Here is a 6,253-nt window from a genome sequence, read left to right on the forward strand (position 1 = left end):
ACTCCCCGCAATCCAATTAATAACGCGAGTCAAACTGCAAAGCACTTATTAATTGCTCTCAAAGAAAAATCTTTCAGGAAAGTTAATTGGGAGCTTTCTGGTTTTCCAACCAGCGCTATGAACAGAGCAGACAGACTTTGCCTTGAGTTTCATTGTGGCTGAGCACATCGTTCATCCCCTGCCTAAAGTTTGCTTCTGCACCACAGAATTTTTTTTTTTTTTTTTTTTTTTTTTTTTTTTTAAGGAGTCTGGGAAAAAAAATCGGACTGGGCTGAGAAGAGTGGGGATTTTGAGGGAAAAAACGCCAAACCCACAAGAAAATTAAGAAAATTAAAAGTTCCTCTGTGGGGTCATCTCACTTCCCCTGATTCATTGAAGTGTGCAAAGTGTCTGGTGCTGCTGCAGGGACACAGTCTGGGCTCGATGTCTGGCTGCTGCATGAGAGCAGTTCCGAGACTCACAGGACTCTCTCACCTCCTGTTTGTCTTACAAACGTTTCCCAGCATGTAGGAGCCTGAAATCACAATTTTCCCTTAATTGCTCCATCCTGCTCTATCTCCTGCATTTTTCTGGTCACCCAATAATAGTTAAGTGTATTCTTAATTAAGAGGCTTCTTTTCCACTGAAAGTTACAAAAACTCGGTCTTTGTTGGACCTAAATTTCTGATAACTTTTACCGGAGTTTCTTGTGTCTGAATGAAACCAGAGAGTAGTTAAGCCACCACAGGCAGCTGGAGTCAGCAGTGCTAGGGTGCTCATCAGCCAGAAAAGGTTTTTTGCTGTTCATCCCCTTTGTCCTCTGCAGTTCCTAAAATTTGAGGGCTTGGAGCTTTGGAGATGCTCAGCTGACCCAAAAGAAAAGCAGCCCTGGGGTCACTTTTGTTCATGCCTGGGTCCTGACCACTCTTTGCGGACCTATTGCTGTTGACCCTGCATTATCTCAGCAGATCAGAGCATGGTGCTGATAACAACACCAGCGCTGGGAGTTTGATCCCCGTATGGGCCATTCTTTTTCTTATCTTTTTTTCCTCTCCACTGAACTCCTCCCTCTTGTCTGGCAGAGGGGCTGAACCTGATCATGGCCTCCTCTGTGCTGAGCCTCACCACATATTGGACTTCACTGAGTGTAGCTGTGGGCAATGGAAATGGGGAGTTTTGAAGTGGCGTTCTTCAAGCCTCAAGACAAGAGATGTCCTGCAAAAGATTTTTCCCTGCCCTCTGGACACAGTTTCCAAACCCACCACCATGTTTCCTCCTCCTCCAAATTTCTATTCTGCATCACCACAACAGCTGAAAGGCAACATTTTGGGACAGAAAATGCATTTGCAAGAAATTAAAATGCTGTGAATATATTAGAAAAAAATTAAAGACTATATCTGGTGTCTTCAGTCATTTCTTTGGTGGCAGCAAGGTTTCCTGCTTTTTGGGGTTTTCATGAAGACTTGAGGGCAGCTGTATTTCAAGCCAGATGTTACTCAGAGCAAATGCAAAGGGAGAGGTGGGGTGGCTTCAAAGGTGTCAGTATTGATCAATATTTCCTGGCTGTAAACAGACCACTGCTCATTTGCAGTGAGTGTCGTTCACACCATTCCGTGCAAGGATCAGGAGGGCAGCATTTGTGGCTCTGGATTGCAACCTTTCTAGGTATTTGGTGACATTGGTAAGGGTGGTCCATTGACTTCCTGTCAGTGAGAGACCCCTTTCCATTAATTTTACTGGTTCACTTCCCCCATCTTCATTTTTCTTAGTCTCTTTCTTCCCTGCTGTCTGCTGTCTATTGCCATACAAACAGAGCTGTGAGCCCCACAGTTCCTATTTCTTGTGATAAGAGTCCTGGTGATGTGACTTCTCTAATTCTTCTTCAAGTGCCCTCCCACAGAACCACAAGTTTACTTCTTTCATGGAGCTGCTCCTCATGCTTATCCTCTCCACTCATCTGATCTTGTAGTCATCAAATTTCTCCCTCTCTGAGTGTTTTCCCACAGCTCCCTGAGCTGCCGAGTCCCCCATCCCATCTGTCTTTGCTCTCTAGCCAGACCCCAAGAAAACAGCTTCTCTTGGCTCAGGCTTGTCTAGGTGTGGAGATCCTCCTGGGGACTCTGCCTAGGGCCCCTTCTGACAAGGCTCCTAGGGCTGTACCTGCTCCATGGAGGCCTCTCCACCTGGTCTTCCTTTCCAACAGCCTCTGGTGTATCCTGGTCTTGCACACACTCCTGCTTTAAGGCATTTATTTCGTTGCCACTGTTTTGTTACCAAGCTGTCTACCCACCTTCCCTCCCTCCTTTAGGCACCTGCAACAAGAAAAACAGTCTGCCTCCACTCTTCCCCCTTTTGGGATTTCTCCCCTTTCAATCTTCACACAACACTGGTTTTGCCAGTGCCTTTTACTGCCATGTTCCTAATTTCTTTCAGCATCTCTCCTACATCCCTTAGGGGGGTAACATGCCGACTGTCTGTGGCAGCTGTCCTCGCTCCAGTTCTACAAATACCAAGACAAAGAAAAACCTCCCTTCCTCCTTCCAGCTTTCTCTTGAAAGCAAACACTACTTCTCCTGTCAAGGGCTTTTGCCATCCCTTAGAAGCCGTTTTTATTTTCCAGTGACCTCTTCTGTACTTGAAGAATGTCCTATTACTTTATTTATCTTGCTCTCTAGTGCAGTTCTCTCACTCCACAGTCTGGCTGCTCTCCCATCTCTTAGACTTGCTCTCCTTCCTCAGGTAATCCTCTCAGTCCTCTTTTCTTTTCACCTGATCCATCTCACTCCTGTAGGTCACCTTTTTACCCTTAAATCCTTTTCTGATTCTGTGGCTATCTGAAGGTATTTGCAGCTGTGAGAAACAGAATTACAATAATTTTGGAGAATCCTCTAAAAATCCTTTTTTTTTTTTTCCCTTGGCATCTGATTTCTCATATCCTGTGTGGTTTGCTGTTCTCAAAAGAGAGGTTTGGTTATAATTACAAACCTAACTAGGCTCCAGTTCCTCTTCTCTGTGAGAGCCTTGCATTCTTGCACATCAGTAGCTCATCAGCCATTTCCCCTTTGCTTATATGCCATTGAGGCTTTTAAATATTGGCAGAGAAAGAATTCCCAGATATCCTACTGACATTTTATGCCCTCAAGTTTATACCAAGGAAGAAGCCAGAAACTGTCCTTTAAAGACTCTTTCTCTACGATAATGTTTATTTTTTTTCAAATTGTAATAAATTGTTTTGTTGCTCTGACCATCCTTTCTCACTGCTTCGCTGAGGATTTCTCCAGCATTGTTGTTGTTGTAAGCTATTTCCACTATTAATATCACACTGGGAAACTGTTAAAAGGAAACACAGACATGACCATCTCTGTTCATGGAATGGGATGAGGTTAGAAATTTAACTGTAGTGCAAAATAAAACCTGATTCTAGGAAACCACATAATAGTGAAAAGCCCCAAAATGTGACTTGAAAATTAACAGGAGTCCTTATTCAAACTCTTGCTCCACTTCTTGAAGAACTGGAATAGACTGCCCCAGAGAAGCTGTGGATTCCCCATCCCTGGAAGTGTCTAATCCCAGGCTGGATGAAGCTTGGAGCAACCTGGGATAGTGGAAGGTGCCCTGTCCATGGCAGGGGGTTGAAACAAGTTATTCTTTAAGGTCCCTTCCAGCCCAAACCATTCTGTAATATTGTGATATAGGTGTCTGAACCTTGGCCTCTGAACCTAATTATTCATGTAAAGCCTTGTGGGTTTCAACAGGGATATTCCTCAGGACAAGAGTGGAATAGTGAAAAAATGTAGACTTTGGAAAACCATTCTCTATCATTTTCACTTAGCTCTTCAAACGGAAGCCCATTTTTGCTTAAAAACAGCCTATTTTCAGCAAAATTTGTAAGACACTTTCATTGTCTTTTTAAAAATCTAGCTGCTGAAGAAAAGATCTGAAACCTACTTCCACAAAACAGGAAGCTCTATAGGATATTCCAGCTCTTTGATGCAGCATAATATCCCTACTCAACCAAGGCGAGAGGAAAGTTCCCTGTCTGGTGAGGATTTTGCATTAAAACATTAAAATTCAGTAGAAATTCTCATCACAGCCTTAGATTTTGCTGCTCAGGAGAAAGCACTGGTGATGGAACTGAAAATCCTGCAGTTACCTGGTGAATCCCTTTGAAAGCTCTATTTTTTTTCCTCTTGCTAGTTTTAGCCCACAAGGCAAGTCTAAGCCAAACTCTCCACGTGTAGCCAGCTAAACTAGGATTTTAGAAATTCTCCTGACCATGAGCTGGCTAAGAAGACACTATCCATGTTATTTTCCGCATGCCTTTCAATGCATGAGGCAAAATCTTATAATTAAACTTCTCTCTGTTAGTGGAGAATGAAAACATCTGTAGACTGTGATGTATTAAAGATGTACCTTATATTAGAATCATCCATAATTAATGCAGACATTCCAATAAATAATACAGTGCCAGGTTCTTTGGATTATTGAGTGTGCTCCACTCTGCTCATACACTTATGCAGTGGCAGTAATAGTGAGCAAGTTTCTTTGCCTAATTAAACACTGTGCCCTGCTATGTGTTTAAATAACATTGAAGTTGTCTCACAAACTTAAAAGAGTAAATTCGTAAGTAAGGCTGACATCTTTGTCCTCAGCTCATGACTCTTGTACTGATGGCTTCTCCCATTTTTTCTCCACCTGTGTGTCTTCATGGATGCATATTTTCATGGATTTTTTTACCACTTATATTGAGTTTGTAGCCTTAACACTTTAAAATTAGGTGTAATACCATTAATATTTTAAAGAGATTATTTTCTCAAGAGCCTGAAATTGCTCTGAATAGCTCAAATAAATCTCTATTTGGCTTAAGTAATATATAATTTTCACTGAACACATATATTTGCTAACATATTTGAAAATGGGACTTGTATTGACCCAAGAATCCTGGGAAGGTAGGAGAAACTACTATTATTTTTTATTGGTTCAGTATTCAGGCATTTGCTATTAAAATGTATAAGATGTATCCCCAAAACTGAAGCCAGCTACTTCAGAGACATAAGATTCCACCGAGGGAATAGGTATTTATGCTTTAAAAACATATTTTAATTTCCCAATTGATCATAATAGCTCATGCATAAAAGCAAGAGATTCTGGGATTTCTATTACTTTAAAATTGGGCATTAAAATTCATTTTGAAGAAGGATTTTTAATTTATTTTTTCTAATTTCTTTCCAGAAATAAGATCTTTTCTTCAGGATCTGATTTTAGAATCAGGTCTCTGGTAGAGGAGACATCATTCACAACCTGACAATAAATACCAGAGGCTTGATAATGAATGAGCTGATGGAGCTCACTGTGAGCTCCATTCTGCATCCCAGACTCTTGCCAGTAATCCCTGTCTAAGCCAGTTGTCTCTTTGACCTCTGTGGGCCTGAGCACAGTGGTGAAGGTGCAGGGGTCAGGCAGTAAAAGACTAGTACTCCCTTGAATGAGGGACCAGCTCAAAGTTCACCTTAAGTCAATGGAATTCTTTCCCTGGAATTCAAAGAGCTGTGGAAAATGCCCTAAACAAGTATTTTGATTTGTATTGTGCTTAAAATATAAGAAGAATAAATGTGAAAATAAGAACGAAATAATGTCTGTCTGGAAAATGTCTTTAATTTCAAATGTTAGTTCCATAGTCTGAAAGCTGAAAAATATTTATTGTATTTTAAAGAACCATGAGAAAAATCCTTCCTTCCTTCCTTCCTTCCTTCCTTCCTTCCTTAGTTTCTAAACTGTGAGCTGAAGTATGATTTTCAGCAGTAATTCCTCTCAATTTGTATTATCTGGCTGTTCTGGAATGATTATTTGCAGCCCAGTGAACAAAACATGGACAACCAGGAATTTTTGATTGTACAATAAAATGACTGCAATTGAAGAGCAATGTTTTCAGTAGTTTAAGGACTGTGGGCTATAGCTTACTGACCCCATCAGCAACGTGCTCAGATGAAAAAAAATGCTTAACTTTACTTCTAGAATTAAAAAAAAAAAAAAAAAAAAAAAAAAAGGAAGGAAGTGCATTTAGCTCCACTAAGCAACATTCATTCTGGGTGGAAAGAGGCACTGGTATTCAGATTAACAAAGAGCAGAATATAATTTGGTTTGTATGTTTTAGGGGCAAGGGACATCAGCCATGTATTCAATGATAGTTAAATGAATATATTATTTGTCATAAAAAGATACAAAATTGTTGTTTCTAACAATGCTTGTATATATTTCTATTTCCTAAATGCAA

Source organism: Anomalospiza imberbis, chromosome 3, assembly GCF_031753505.1.
Source record: "Anomalospiza imberbis isolate Cuckoo-Finch-1a 21T00152 chromosome 3, ASM3175350v1, whole genome shotgun sequence".
NCBI classification, from domain to species: Eukaryota; Metazoa; Chordata; class Aves; order Passeriformes; family Viduidae; genus Anomalospiza; species Anomalospiza imberbis.